Source organism: Eleutherodactylus coqui, chromosome 10, assembly GCF_035609145.1.
Source record: "Eleutherodactylus coqui strain aEleCoq1 chromosome 10, aEleCoq1.hap1, whole genome shotgun sequence".
NCBI classification, from domain to species: domain Eukaryota; kingdom Metazoa; phylum Chordata; class Amphibia; order Anura; family Eleutherodactylidae; genus Eleutherodactylus; species Eleutherodactylus coqui.
The window spans coordinates 68,894,859-68,912,145 of NC_089846.1; positions in this window are offsets into that span (position 1 = coordinate 68,894,859).

Consider the following 17,287-nt stretch of genomic DNA (forward strand, 5'->3'; position numbering starts at 1 on the left):
AATATATGTCAAATACACTCCATACAGCATGCGATTTCATTTTCCAAGATAGAAACATTGGTCACGCTGAACATTGTTGAATGTTTTCGCTGCAATGTATCCTGGGACGCTTGGATCCAGGTTCTATCTTTCATGCTGCGCCATTTCAACCAACCTGTGTGGCTCATATTCACTTTGGGTTGACGAGTTGCATGGTCATGGTGTAGGCCGAGCCTTTTTTGCCACTTCATCCGCCTCCGATCAAGCATAATGCCTTGCCCATAAGCATTCCCCACCCTGGAATATCTTAACCTACCCATTCCCCTATCTGGAATAACTGTACCTCCCTCAAAAGAAGTGATAAGCCGCGATATATTTGACTGTTGTAGGCTGCCGTCTCCCGCTTAAGGGCGAATTTCAAACGTTGTCCATCACAGAGACAAATGATCTGGCTCCAGCCGCGTCTATAGCAGTATCTGTCTGCTCACTTCTAGCTCCAGTGGAGACTGACGGAAAAATGGCCGCTAACAACCTGTGGTCCTTGTTCCGGGTGTGCGTGTCACCATCGAGCCTTAGTGACATCATAAAGCCGCTTCAAGTGCAAGACTTGCAGGCTTATATACAGTCTATCTATCTATCTATCTATCTATCTATCTAATGTATCTTACTGCATAGATATATATCTAGCTATATAAATAGATAGTTATATATCAATATAGATATTTCTACAAATATCTAGCTTTAAGTATAAAGTTAAACTTCTATAGTTAGGGTTTTGTAAGGCTGAAAACAGACATACAGAATTTGTCATATTATCAGCATTATTCTTATAATTGCCATTGATGTTATTCCAGGGGCAGGTAATAAACTGCATGAGGCTTTGACCAATTTTTACCATTTTAGGTAAAAAGCTGCATTGACTACACTTCTGTATTTTGTGCGATATGGTAGGACTGCAAGCAAAGCCTGAGGCAAGATATGTCAAATACACTCCATACATCATGCGATTTCATTTTCCAAGATAGAAACATTGGTCACGCTAAACATTGTTGAACGTTTTCGCTGCAATGCATCCTGAGACGCTTGGATCCAGGTTCTATCATTCATACTGCGCCATTTCAACCAACCTGTCTGGCTCATATTCACTTTGGGTTGAAGAGTGGCATGGTCATGGTGTAGGCCGAGCCTTTTTTGCCACTTCATCTGCCTCCGATCAAGCATAATGCCTTGCCCATAAGCATTCCCCACCCTGGAATATCTTAACCTACCCATTCCCCTATCTGGAATAACTGTACCTCCCTCAAAAGAAGTGATAAGCCGCGATATATTTGACTGTTGTAGGCTGCCGTCTCCTGCTTAAGGGCGAATTTCAAACGTTGTCCATCACAGAGACAAATGATCTGGCTCCAGCCGCGTCTATAGCAGTATCTGTCTGCTCACTTCTAGCTCCAGTGGAGACTGACGGAAAAATGGCCGCTAACAACCTGTGGTCCTTGTTCCGGGTGTGCGTGTCACCATCGAGCCTTAGTGACATCATAAAGCCGCTTCAAGTGCAAGACTTGCAGGCTTATATACAGTCTATCTATCTATCTATCTATCTAATGTATCTTACTGCATAGATATATATCTAGCTATATAAATAGATAGTTATATATCAATATAGATATTTCTACAAATATCTAGCTTTACGTATAAATTTAAACTTCTATAGTTATGGTTTTGTAGGGCTGAAAACATACATACAAAATTTGTATTATTATCAGCATTATTCTTATAATTGCCATTGATGTTATTACAGGGGCAGGTAATAAACCGCATGAGGCTTTGACCAATTTTTACCATTTTAGGTAAAAAGCTGCATTGACTGCACTTCTGTATTTTGTGCGATATGGTAGGACTGCAAGCAAAGCCTGAGACAATATATGTCAAATACACTCCATACAGCATGCGATTTCATTTTCCAAGATAGAAACATTGGTCACGCTGAACATTGTTGAACGTTTTCGCTGCAATGTATCCTGGGACGCTTGGATCCAGGTTCTATCATTCATGCTGCGCCATTTCAACCAACCTGTGTGGCTCATATTCACTTTGGGTTGACGAGTTGCATGGTCATGGTGTAGGCCGAGCCTTTTTTGCCACTTCATCCGCCTCCGATCAAGCATAATGCCTTGCCCATAAGCATTCCCCACCCTGGAATATCTTAACCTACCCATTCCCCTATCTGGAATAACTGTACCTCCCTCAAAAGAAGTGATAAGCCGCGATATATTTGACTGTTGTAGGCTGCCGTCTCCCGCTTAAGGGCGAATTTCAAACGTTGTCCATCACAGAGACAAATGATCTGGCTCCAGCCGCGTCTATAGCAGTATCTGTCTGCTCACTTCTAGCTCCAGTGGAGACTGACGGAAAAATGGCCGCTAACAACCTGTGGTCCTTGTTCCGGGTGCGCGTGTCACCATCGAGCCTTAATGACATCATAAAGCTGCTTCAAGTGCAAGACTTGCAGGCTTATATACAGTCTATCTATCTATCTATCTATCTATCTATCTATCTATCTATCTATCTATCTAATGTATCTTACTGCATAGATATATATCTAGCTATATAACTAGATAGTTATATATCAATATAGATATTTCTACAAATATCTAGCTTTAAGTATAAAGTTAAACTTCTATAGTTAGGGTTTTGTAAGGCTGAAAACAGACATACAGAATTTGTCATATTATCAGCATTATTCTTATAATTGCCATTGATGTTATTCCAGGGGCAGGTAATAAACTGCATGAGGCTTTGACCAATTTTTACCATTTTAGGTAAAAAGCTGCATTGACTACACTTCTGTATTTTGTGCGATATGGTAGGGCTGCAAGCAAAGCCTGAGGCAAGATATGTCAAATACACTCCATACATCATGCGATTTCATTTTCCAAGATAGAAACATTGGTCACGCTAAACATTGTTGAACGTTTTCGCTGCAATGCATCCTGAGACGCTTGGATCCAGGTTCTATCATTCATGCTGCGCCATTTCAACCAACCTGTCTGGCTCATATTCACTTTGGGTTGAAGAGTGGCATGGTCATGGTGTAGGCCGAGCCTTTTTTGCCACTTCATCTGCCTCCGATCAAGCATAATGCCTTGCCCATAAGCATTCTCCACCCTGGAATATCTTAACCTACCCATTCCCCTATCTGGAATAACTGTACCTCCCTCAAAAGAAGTGATAAGCCGCGATATATTTGACTGTTGTAGGCTGCCGTCTCCTGCTTAAGGGCGAATTTCAAACGTTGTCCATCACAGAGACAAATGATCTGGCTCCAGCCGCGTCTATAGCAGTATCTGTCTGCTCACTTCTAGCTCCAGTGGAGACTGACGGAAAAATGGCCGCTAACAACCTGTGGTCCTTGTTCCGGGTGTGCGTGTCACCATCGAGCCTTAGTGACATCATAAAGCCGCTTCAAGTGCAAGACTTGCAGGCTTATATACAGTCTATCTATCTATCTATCTATCTATCTATCTATCTATCTAATGTATCTTACTGCATAGATATATAACTATCTATTTATATAGCTAGATATATATCAATATAGATATTTCTACAAATATCTAGCTTTACGTATAAATTTAAACTTCTATAGTTATGGTTTTGTAGGGCTGAAAACATACATACAAAATTTGTATTATTATCAGCATTATTCTTATAATTGCCATTGATGTTATTCCAGGGGCAGGTAATAAACCGCATGAGGCTTTGACCAATTTTTACCATTTTAGGTAAAAAGCTGCATTGACTGCACTTCTGCATTTTGTGGGATATGGTAGGACTGCAAGCAAATCCTGAGACAAGATATGTCAAATACACTCCATACATCATGCAATTTCATTTTCCAAGATAGAAACATTGGTCACGCTGAACATTGTTGAACGTTTTCGCTGCAATGCATCCTGGGACGCTTGGATCCAGGTTCCATCATTCATGTTGCGCCATTTCAACCAACCTGTGTGGCTTATATTCACTTTGGGTTGAAGAGTGGCATGGTCATGGTGTAGGCCGAGCCTTTTATGCCACTTCATCCGCCTCCGATCAAGCATAAAGCCTTGCCCATAAGCATTCCCCTCCCTGGAATAACTTAACCTACCCATTCCCCTATCTGGAATAACTGTACCTACCACAAAAGAAGTGATAAGCAGTGATCAATTTGACTGTTGTAGGCTGCCGTCTCCCGCTAAAGGGCGAATTTCAAACGTTGTCCATCACAGAGACAAATGATCTGGCTCCAGCAGCGTCTATAGGAGTATCTGTCTGCTTACTTCTAGCTCCAGTGGAGACTAACGGAAAAATGGCCGCTAACAACCTGTGGTCCTTGTTCCGGGTGCGCGTGTCACCATTGAGCCTTAATAACATCATAAAGCTGCTTCAAGTGCAAGACTTGCAGGCTTATATACAGTCTATCTATCTATCTATCTATCTATCTATCTAATGTATCTTACTGCATAGATATATATCTAGCTATATAACTAGATAGTTATATATCAATATAGATATTTCTACAAATATCTAGCTTTAAGTATAAAGTTAAACTTCTATAGTTAGGGTTTTGTAAGGCTGAAAACAGACATACAGAATTTGTCATATTATCAGCATTATTCTTATAATTGCCATTGATGTTATTCCAGGGGCAGGTAATAAACTGCATGAGGCTTTGACCAATTTTTACCATTTTAGGTAAAAAGCTGCATTGACTACACTTCTGTATTTTGTGCGATATGGTAGGGCTGCAAGCAAAGCCTGAGGCAAGATATGTCAAATACACTCCATACATCATGCGATTTCATTTTCCAAGATAGAAACATTGGTCACGCTAAACATTGTTGAACGTTTTCGCTGCAATGCATCCTGAGACGCTTGGATCCAGGTTCTATCATTCATGCTGCGCCATTTCAACCAACCTGTCTGGCTCATATTCACTTTGGGTTGAAGAGTGGCATGGTCATGGTGTAGGCCGAGCCTTTTTTGCCACTTCATCTGCCTCCGATCAAGCATAATGCCTTGCCCATAAGCATTCTCCACCCTGGAATATCTTAACCTACCCATTCCCCTATCTGGAATAACTGTACCTCCCTCAAAAGAAGTGATAAGCCGCGATATATTTGACTGTTGTAGGCTGCCGTCTCCTGCTTAAGGGCGAATTTCAAACGTTGTCCATCACAGAGACAAATGATCTGGCTCCAGCCGCGTCTATAGCAGTATCTGTCTGCTCACTTCTAGCTCCAGTGGAGACTGACGGAAAAATGGCCGCTAACAACCTGTGGTCCTTGTTCCGGGTGTGCGTGTCACCATCGAGCCTTAGTGACATCATAAAGCCGCTTCAAGTGCAAGACTTGCAGGCTTATATACAGTCTATCTATCTATCTATCTATCTATCTATCTATCTATCTATCTATCTATCTATCTATCTATCTAATGTATCTTACTGCATAGATATATAACTATCTATTTATATAGCTAGATATATATCAATATAGATATTTCTACAAATATCTAGCTTTACGTATAAATTTAAACTTCTATAGTTATGGTTTTGTAGGGCTGAAAACATACATACAAAATTTGTATTATTATCAGCATTATTCTTATAATTGCCATTGATGTTATTCCAGGGGCAGGTAATAAACCGCATGAGGCTTTGACCAATTTTTACCATTTTAGGTAAAAAGCTGCATTGACTGCACTTCTGCATTTTGTGGGATATGGTAGGACTGCAAGCAAATCCTGAGACAAGATATGTCAAATACACTCCATACATCATGCAATTTCATTTTCCAAGATAGAAACATTGGTCACGCTGAACATTGTTGAACGTTTTCGCTGCAATGCATCCTGGGACGCTTGGATCCAGGTTCCATCATTCATGTTGCGCCATTTCAACCAACCTGTGTGGCTTATATTCACTTTGGGTTGAAGAGTGGCATGGTCATGGTGTAGGCCGAGCCTTTTATGCCACTTCATCCGCCTCCGATCAAGCATAAAGCCTTGCCCATAAGCATTCCCCTCCCTGGAATAACTTAACCTACCCATTCCCCTATCTGGAATAACTGTACCTACCACAAAAGAAGTGATAAGCAGTGATCAATTTGACTGTTGTAGGCTGCCGTCTCCCGCTAAAGGGCGAATTTCAAACGTTGTCCATCACAGAGACAAATGATCTGGCTCCAGCAGCGTCTATAGGAGTATCTGTCTGCTTACTTCTAGCTCCAGTGGAGACTAACGGAAAAATGGCCGCTAACAACCTGTGGTCCTTGTTCCGGGTGCGCGTGTCACCATTGAGCCTTAATAACATCATAAAGCTGCTTCAAGTGCAAGACTTGCAGGCTTATATACAGTCTATCTATCTATCTATCTATCTATCTAATGTATCTTACTGCATAGATATATATCTAGCTATATAACTAGATAGTTATATATCAATATAGATATTTCTACAAATATCTAGCTTTAAGTATAAAGTTAAACTTCTATAGTTAGGGTTTTGTAAGGCTGAAAACAGACATACAGAATTTGTCATATTATCAGCATTATTCTTATAATTGCCATTGATGTTATTCCAGGGGCAGGTAATAAACTGCATGAGGCTTTGACCAATTTTTACCATTTTAGGTAAAAAGCTGCATTGACTACACTTCTGTATTTTGTGCGATATGGTAGGGCTGCAAGCAAAGCCTGAGGCAAGATATGTCAAATACACTCCATACATCATGCGATTTCATTTTCCAAGATAGAAACATTGGTCACGCTAAACATTGTTGAACGTTTTCGCTGCAATGCATCCTGAGACGCTTGGATCCAGGTTCTATCATTCATGCTGCGCCATTTCAACCAACCTGTCTGGCTCATATTCACTTTGGGTTGAAGAGTGGCATGGTCATGGTGTAGGCCGAGCCTTTTTTGCCACTTCATCTGCCTCCGATCAAGCATAATGCCTTGCCCATAAGCATTCCCCACCCTGGAATATCTTAACCTACCCATTCCCCTATCTGGAATAACTGTACCTCCCTCAAAAGAAGTGATAAGCCGCGATATATTTGACTGTTGTAGGCTGCCGTCTCCTGCTTAAGGGCGAATTTCAAACGTTGTCCATCACAGAGACAAATGATCTGGCTCCAGCCGCGTCTATAGCAGTATCTGTCTGCTCACTTCTAGCTCCAGTGGAGACTGACGGAAAAATGGCCGCTAACAACCTGTGGTCCTTGTTCCGGGTGTGCGTGTCACCATCGAGCCTTAGTGACATCATAAAGCCGCTTCAAGTGCAAGACTTGCAGGCTTATATACAGTCTATCTATCTATCTATCTATCTATCTATCTATCTATCTATCTATCTATCTATCTATCGTATCTTACTGCATAGATATATAACTATCTATTTATATAGCTAGATATATATCAATATAGATATTTCTACAAATATCTAGCTTTACGTATAAATTTAAACTTCTATAGTTATGGTTTTGTAGGGCTGAAAACATACATACAAAATTTGTATTATTATCAGCATTATTCTTATAATTGCCATTGATGTTATTACAGGGGCAGGTAATAAACCGCATGAGGCTTTGACCAATTTTTACCATTTTAGGTAAAAAGCTGCATTGACTGCACTTCTGCATTTTGTGGGATATGGTAGGACTGCAAGCAAATCCTGAGACAAGATATGTCAAATACACTCCATACATCATGCAATTTCATTTTCCAAGATAGAAACATTGGTCACGCTGAACATTGTTGAACGTTTTCGCTGCAATGCATCCTGGGACGCTTGGATCCAGGTTCCATCATTCATGTTGCGCCATTTCAACCAACCTGTGTGGCTTATATTCACTTTGGGTTGAAGAGTGGCATGGTCATGGTGTAGGCCGAGCCTTTTATGCCACTTCATCCGCCTCCGATCAAGCATAAAGCCTTGCCCATAAGCATTCCCCTCCCTGGAATAACTTAACCTACCCATTCCCCTATCTGGAATAACTGTACCTACCACAAAAGAAGTGATAAGCAGTGATCAATTTGACTGTTGTAGGCTGCCGTCTCCCGCTAAAGGGCGAATTTCAAACGTTGTCCATCACAGAGACAAATGATCTGGCTCCAGCAGCGTCTATAGGAGTATCTGTCTGCTTACTTCTAGCTCCAGTGGAGACTAACGGAAAAATGGCCGCTAACAACCTGTGGTCCTTGTTCCGGGTGCGCGTGTCACCATTGAGCCTTAATAACATCATAAAGCTGCTTCAAGTGCAAGACTTGCAGGCTTATATACAGTCTATCTATCTATCTATCTATCTAATGTATCTTACTGCATAGATATATATCTAGCTATATAAATAGATAGTTATATATCAATATAGATATTTCTACAAATATCTAGCTTTAAGTATAAAGTTAAACTTCTATAGTTAGGGTTTTGTAAGGCTGAAAACAGACATACAGAATTTGTCATATTATCAGCATTATTCTTATAATTGCCATTGATGTTATTCCAGGGGCAGGTAATAAACTGCATGAGGCTTTGACCAATTTTTACCATTTTAGGTAAAAAGCTGCATTGACTACACTTCTGTATTTTGTGCGATATGGTAGGGCTGCAAGCAAAGCCTGAGGCAAGATATGTCAAATACACTCCATACATCATGCGATTTCATTTTCCAAGATAGAAACATTGGTCACGCTAAACATTGTTGAACGTTTTCGCTGCAATGCATCCTGAGACGCTTGGATCCAGGTTCTATCATTCATGCTGTGCCATTTCAACCAACCTGTCTGGCTCATATTCACTTTGGGTTGAAGAGTGGCATGGTCATGGTGTAGGCCGAGCCTTTTTTGCCACTTCATCTGCCTCCGATCAAGCATAATGCCTTGCCCATAAGCATTCCCCACCCTGGAATATCTTAACCTACCCATTCCCCTATCTGGAATAACTGTACCTCCCTCAAAAGAAGTGATAAGCCGCGATATATTTGACTGTTGTAGGCTGCCGTCTCCTGCTTAAGGGCGAATTTCAAACGTTGTCCATCACAGAGACAAATGATCTGGCTCCAGCCGCGTCTATAGCAGTATCTGTCTGCTCACTTCTAGCTCCAGTGGAGACTGACGGAAAAATGGCCGCTAACAACCTGTGGTCCTTGTTCCGGGTGTGCGTGTCACCATCGAGCCTTAGTGACATCATAAAGCGGCTTCAAGTGCAAGACTTGCAGGCTTATATACAGTCTATCTATCTATCTATCTATCTATCTAATGTATCTTACTGCATAGATATATAACTATCTATTTATATAGCTAGATATATATCAATATAGATATTTCTACAAATATCTAGCTTTACGTATAAATTTAAACTTCTATAGTTATGGTTTTGTAGGGCTGAAAACATACATACAAAATTTGTATTATTATCAGCATTATTCTTATAATTGCCATTGATGTTATTACAGGGGCAGGTAATAAACCGCATGAGGCTTTGACCAATTTTTACCATTTTAGGTAAAAAGCTGCATTGACTGCACTTCTGCATTTTGTGGGATATGGTAGGACTGCAAGCAAATCCTGAGACAAGATATGTCAAATACACTCCATACATCATGCAATTTCATTTTCCAAGATAGAAACATTGGTCACGCTGAACATTGTTGAACGTTTTCGCTGCAATGCATCCTGGGACGCTTGGATCCAGGTTCCATCATTCATGTTGCGCCATTTCAACCAACCTGTGTGGCTTATATTCACTTTGGGTTGAAGAGTGGCATGGTCATGGTGTAGGCCGAGCCTTTTATGCCACTTCATCCGCCTCCGATCAAGCATAAAGCCTTGCCCATAAGCATTCCCCTCCCTGGAATAACTTAACCTACCCATTCCCCTATCTGGAATAACTGTACCTACCACAAAAGAAGTGATAAGCAGTGATCAATTTGACTGTTGTAGGCTGCCGTCTCCCGCTAAAGGGCGAATTTCAAACGTTGTCCATCACAGAGACAAATGATCTGGCTCCAGCAGCGTCTATAGGAGTATCTGTCTGCTTACTTCTAGCTCCAGTGGAGACTAACGGAAAAATGGCCGCTAACAACCTGTGGTCCTTGTTCCGGGTGCGCGTGTCACCATTGAGCCTTAATAACATCATAAAGCTGCTTCAAGTGCAAGACTTGCAGGCTTATATACAGTCTATCTATCTATCTATCTATCTATCTATCTATCTATCTATCTATCTATCTATCTAATGTATCTTACTGCATAGATATATATCTAGCTATATAACTAGATAGTTATATATCAATATAGATATTTCTACAAATATCTAGCTTTAAGTATAAAGTTAAACTTCTATAGTTAGGGTTTTGTAAGGCTGAAAACAGACATACAGAATTTGTCATATTATCAGCATTATTCTTATAATTGCCATTGATGTTATTCCAGGGGCAGGTAATAAACTGCATGAGGCTTTGACCAATTTTTACCATTTTAGGTAAAAAGCTGCATTGACTACACTTCTGTATTTTGTGCGATATGGTAGGACTGCAAGCAAAGCCTGAGGCAAGATATGTCAAATACACTCCATACATCATGCGATTTCATTTTCCAAGATAGAAACATTGGTCACGCTAAACATTGTTGAACGTTTTCGCTGCAATGCATCCTGAGACGCTTGGATCCAGGTTCTATCATTCATGCTGCGCCATTTCAACCAACCTGTCTGGCTCATATTCACTTTGGGTTGAAGAGTGGCATGGTCATGGTGTAGGCCGAGCCTTTTTTGCCACTTCATCTGCCTCCGATCAAGCATAATGCCTTGCCCATAAGCATTCCCCACCCTGGAATATCTTAACCTACCCATTCCCCTATCTGGAATAACTGTACCTCCCTCAAAAGAAGTGATAAGCCGCGATATATTTGACTGTTGTAGGCTGCCGTCTCCTGCTTAAGGGCGAATTTCAAACGTTGTCCATCACAGAGACAAATGATCTGGCTCCAGCCGCGTCTATAGCAGTATCTGTCTGCTCACTTCTAGCTCCAGTGGAGACTGACGGAAAAATGGCCGCTAACAACCTGTGGTCCTTGTTCCGGGTGTGCGTGTCACCATCGAGCCTTAGTGACATCATAAAGCCGCTTCAAGTGCAAGACTTGCAGGCTTATATACAGTCTATCTATCTATCTATCTATCTATCTAATGTATCTTACTGCATAGATATATATCTAGCTATATAAATAGATAGTTATATATCAATATAGATATTTCTACAAATATCTAGCTTTACGTATAAATTTAAACTTCTATAGTTATGGTTTTGTAGGGCTGAAAACATACATACAAAATTTGTATTATTATCAGCATTATTCTTATAATTGCCATTGATGTTCTTCCAGTTCTAATAAACTGCATGAGGCTTTGACCAATTTTTACCATTTTAGGTAAAAAGCTGCCTTGACTGCACTTCTGTATTTTGTGCGATATGGTAGGACTGCAAGCAAAGCCTGAGACAATATATGTCAAATACACTCCATACAGCATGCGATTTCATTTTCCAAGATAGAAACATTGGTCACGCTGAACATTGTTGAATGTTTTCGCTGCAATGTATCCTGGGACGCTTGGATCCAGGTTCTATCTTTCATGCTGCGCCATTTCAACCAACCTGTGTGGCTCATATTCACTTTGGGTTGACGAGTTGCATGGTCATGGTGTAGGCCGAGCCTTTTTTGCCACTTCATCCGCCTCCGATCAAGCATAATGCCTTGCCCATAAGCATTCCCCACCCTGGAATATCTTAACCTACCCATTCCCCTATCTGGAATAACTGTACCTCCCTCAAAAGAAGTGATAAGCCGCGATATATTTGACTGTTGTAGGCTGCCGTCTCCCGCTTAAGGGCGAATTTCAAACGTTGTCCATCACAGAGACAAATGATCTGGCTCCAGCCGCGTCTATAGCAGTATCTGTCTGCTCACTTCTAGCTCCAGTGGAGACTGACGGAAAAATGGCCGCTAACAACCTGTGGTCCTTGTTCCGGGTGTGCGTGTCACCATCGAGCCTTAGTGACATCATAAAGCCGCTTCAAGTGCAAGACTTGCAGGCTTATATACAGTCTATCTATCTATCTATCTATCTATCTAATGTATCTTACTGCATAGATATATATCTAGCTATATAAATAGATAGTTATATATCAATATAGATATTTCTACAAATATCTAGCTTTAAGTATAAAGTTAAACTTCTATAGTTAGGGTTTTGTAAGGCTGAAAACAGACATACAGAATTTGTCATATTATCAGCATTATTCTTATAATTGCCATTGATGTTATTCCAGGGGCAGGTAATAAACTGCATGAGGCTTTGACCAATTTTTACCATTTTAGGTAAAAAGCTGCATTGACTACACTTCTGTATTTTGTGCGATATGGTAGGACTGCAAGCAAAGCCTGAGGCAAGATATGTCAAATACACTCCATACATCATGCGATTTCATTTTCCAAGATAGAAACATTGGTCACGCTAAACATTGTTGAACGTTTTCGCTGCAATGCATCCTGAGACGCTTGGATCCAGGTTCTATCATTCATACTGCGCCATTTCAACCAACCTGTCTGGCTCATATTCACTTTGGGTTGAAGAGTGGCATGGTCATGGTGTAGGCCGAGCCTTTTTTGCCACTTCATCTGCCTCCGATCAAGCATAATGCCTTGCCCATAAGCATTCCCCACCCTGGAATATCTTAACCTACCCATTCCCCTATCTGGAATAACTGTACCTCCCTCAAAAGAAGTGATAAGCCGCGATATATTTGACTGTTGTAGGCTGCCGTCTCCCGCTTAAGGGCGAATTTCAAACGTTGTCCATCACAGAGACAAATGATCTGGCTCCAGCCGCGTCTATAGCAGTATCTGTCTGCTCACTTCTAGCTCCAGTGGAGACTGACGGAAAAATGGCCGCTAACAACCTGTGGTCCTTGTTCCGGGTGTGCGTGTCACCATCGAGCCTTAGTGACATCATAAAGCCGCTTCAAGTGCAAGACTTGCAGGCTTATATACAGTCTATCTATCTATCTATCTATCTAATGTATCTTACTGCATAGATATATATCTAGCTATATAAATAGATAGTTATATATCAATATAGATATTTCTACAAATATCTAGCTTTACGTATAAATTTAAACTTCTATAGTTATGGTTTTGTAGGGCTGAAAACATACATACAAAATTTGTATTATTATCAGCATTATTCTTATAATTGCCATTGATGTTATTACAGGGGCAGGTAATAAACCGCATGAGGCTTTGACCAATTTTTACCATTTTAGGTAAAAAGCTGCATTGACTGCACTTCTGTATTTTGTGCGATATGGTAGGACTGCAAGCAAAGCCTGAGACAATATATGTCAAATACACTCCATACAGCATGCGATTTCATTTTCCAAGATAGAAACATTGGTCACGCTGAACATTGTTGAACGTTTTCGCTGCAATGTATCCTGGGACGCTTGGATCCAGGTTCTATCATTCATGCTGCGCCATTTCAACCAACCTGTGTGGCTCATATTCACTTTGGGTTGACGAGTTGCATGGTCATGGTGTAGGCCGAGCCTTTTTTGCCACTTCATCCGCCTCCGATCAAGCATAATGCCTTGCCCATAAGCATTCCCCACCCTGGAATATCTTAACCTACCCATTCCCCTATCTGGAATAACTGTACCTCCCTCAAAAGAAGTGATAAGCCGCGATATATTTGACTGTTGTAGGCTGCCGTCTCCCGCTTAAGGGCGAATTTCAAACGTTGTCCATCACAGAGACAAATGATCTGGCTCCAGCCGCGTCTATAGCAGTATCTGTCTGCTCACTTCTAGCTCCAGTGGAGACTGACGGAAAAATGGCCGCTAACAACCTGTGGTCCTTGTTCCGGGTGCGCGTGTCACCATCGAGCCTTAATGACATCATAAAGCTGCTTCAAGTGCAAGACTTGCAGGCTTATATACAGTCTATCTATCTATCTAATCTATCTATCTAATGTATCTTACTGCATAGATATATATCTAGCTATATAAATAGATAGTTATATATCAATATAGATATTTCTACAAATATCTAGCTTTACGTATAAATTTAAACTTCTATAGTTATGGTTTTGTAGGGCTGAAAACATACATACAAAATTTGTATTATTATCAGCATTATTCTTATAATTGCCATTGATGTTCTTCCAGTTCTAATAAACTGCATGAGGCTTTGACCAATTTTTACCATTTTAGGTAAAAAGCTGCCTTGACTGCACTTCTGTATTTTGTGCGATATGGTAGGACTGCAAGCAAAGCCTGAGACAATATATGTCAAATACACTCCATACAGCATGCGATTTCATTTTCCAAGATAGAAACATTGGTCACGCTGAACATTGTTGAATGTTTTCGCTGCAATGTATCCTGGGACGCTTGGATCCAGGTTCTATCTTTCATGCTGCGCCATTTCAACCAACCTGTGTGGCTCATATTCACTTTGGGTTGACGAGTTGCATGGTCATGGTGTAGGCCGAGCCTTTTTTGCCACTTCATCCGCCTCCGATCAAGCATAATGCCTTGCCCATAAGCATTCCCCACCCTGGAATATCTTAACCTACCCATTCCCCTATCTGGAATAACTGTACCTCCCTCAAAAGAAGTGATAAGCCGCGATATATTTGACTGTTGTAGGCTGCCGTCTCCCGCTTAAGGGCGAATTTCAAACGTTGTCCATCACAGAGACAAATGATCTGGCTCCAGCCGCGTCTATAGCAGTATCTGTCTGCTCACTTCTAGCTCCAGTGGAGACTGACGGAAAAATGGCCGCTAACAACCTGTGGTCCTTGTTCCGGGTGTGCGTGTCACCATCGAGCCTTAGTGACATCATAAAGCCGCTTCAAGTGCAAGACTTGCAGGCTTATATACAGTCTATCTATCTATCTATCTATCTATCTAATGTATCTTACTGCATAGATATATATCTAGCTATATAAATAGATAGTTATATATCAATATAGATATTTCTACAAATATCTAGCTTTAAGTATAAAGTTAAACTTCTATAGTTAGGGTTTTGTAAGGCTGAAAACAGACATACAGAATTTGTCATATTATCAGCATTATTCTTATAATTGCCATTGATGTTATTCCAGGGGCAGGTAATAAACTGCATGAGGCTTTGACCAATTTTTACCATTTTAGGTAAAAAGCTGCATTGACTACACTTCTGTATTTTGTGCGATATGGTAGGACTGCAAGCAAAGCCTGAGGCAAGATATGTCAAATACACTCCATACATCATGCGATTTCATTTTCCAAGATAGAAACATTGGTCACGCTAAACATTGTTGAACGTTTTCGCTGCAATGCATCCTGAGACGCTTGGATCCAGGTTCTATCATTCATACTGCGCCATTTCAACCAACCTGTCTGGCTCATATTCACTTTGGGTTGAAGAGTGGCATGGTCATGGTGTAGGCCGAGCCTTTTTTGCCACTTCATCTGCCTCCGATCAAGCATAATGCCTTGCCCATAAGCATTCCCCACCCTGGAATATCTTAACCTACCCATTCCCCTATCTGGAATAACTGTACCTCCCTCAAAAGAAGTGATAAGCCGCGATATATTTGACTGTTGTAGGCTGCCGTCTCCTGCTTAAGGGCGAATTTCAAACGTTGTCCATCACAGAGACAAATGATCTGGCTCCAGCCGCGTCTATAGCAGTATCTGTCTGCTCACTTCTAGCTCCAGTGGAGACTGACGGAAAAATGGCCGCTAACAACCTGTGGTCCTTGTTCCGGGTGTGCGTGTCACCATCGAGCCTTAGTGACATCATAAAGCCGCTTCAAGTGCAAGACTTGCAGGCTTATATACAGTCTATCTATCTATCTATCTATCTAATGTATCTTACTGCATAGATATATATCTAGCTATATAAATAGATAGTTATATATCAATATAGATATTTCTACAAATATCTAGCTTTACGTATAAATTTAAACTTCTATAGTTATGGTTTTGTAGGGCTGAAAACATACATACAAAATTTGTATTATTATCAGCATTATTCTTATAATTGCCATTGATGTTATTACAGGGGCAGGTAATAAACCGCATGAGGCTTTGACCAATTTTTACCATTTTAGGTAAAAAGCTGCATTGACTGCACTTCTGTATTTTGTGCGATATGGTAGGACTGCAAGCAAAGCCTGAGACAATATATGTCAAATACACTCCATACAGCATGCGATTTCATTTTCCAAGATAGAAACATTGGTCACGCTGAACATTGTTGAACGTTTTCGCTGCAATGTATCCTGGGACGCTTGGATCCAGGTTCTATCATTCATGCTGCGCCATTTCAACCAACCTGTGTGGCTCATATTCACTTTGGGTTGACGAGTTGCATGGTCATGGTGTAGGCCGAGCCTTTTTTGCCACTTCATCCGCCTCCGATCAAGCATAATGCCTTGCCCATAAGCATTCCCCACCCTGGAATATCTTAACCTACCCATTCCCCTATCTGGAATAACTGTACCTCCCTCAAAAGAAGTGATAAGCCGCGATATATTTGACTGTTGTAGGCTGCCGTCTCCCGCTTAAGGGCGAATTTCAAACGTTGTCCATCACAGAGACAAATGATCTGGCTCCAGCCGCGTCTATAGCAGTATCTGTCTGCTCACTTCTAGCTCCAGTGGAGACTGACGGAAAAATGGCCGCTAACAACCTGTGGTCCTTGTTCCGGGTGCGCGTGTCACCATCGAGCCTTAATGACATCATAAAGCTGCTTCAAGTGCAAGACTTGCAGGCTTATATACAGTCTATCTATCTATCTATCTAATCTATCTATCTAATGTATCTTACTGCATAGATATATATCTAGCTATATAAATAGATAGTTATATATCAATATAGATATTTCTACAAATATCTAGCTTTACGTATAAATTTAAACTTCTATAGTTATGGTTTTGTAGGGCTGAAAACATACATACAAAATTTGTATTATTATCAGCATTATTCTTATAATTGCCATTGATGTTCTTCCAGTTCTAATAAACTGCATGAGGCTTTGACCAATTTTTACCATTTTAGGTAAAAAGCTGCCTTGACTGCACTTCTGTATTTTGTGCGATATGGTAGGACTGCAAGCAAAGCCTGAGACAATATATGTCAAATACACTCCATACAGCATGCGATTTCATTTTCCAAGATAGAAACATTGGTCACGCTGAACATTGTTGAATGTTTTCGCTGCAATGTATCCTGGGACG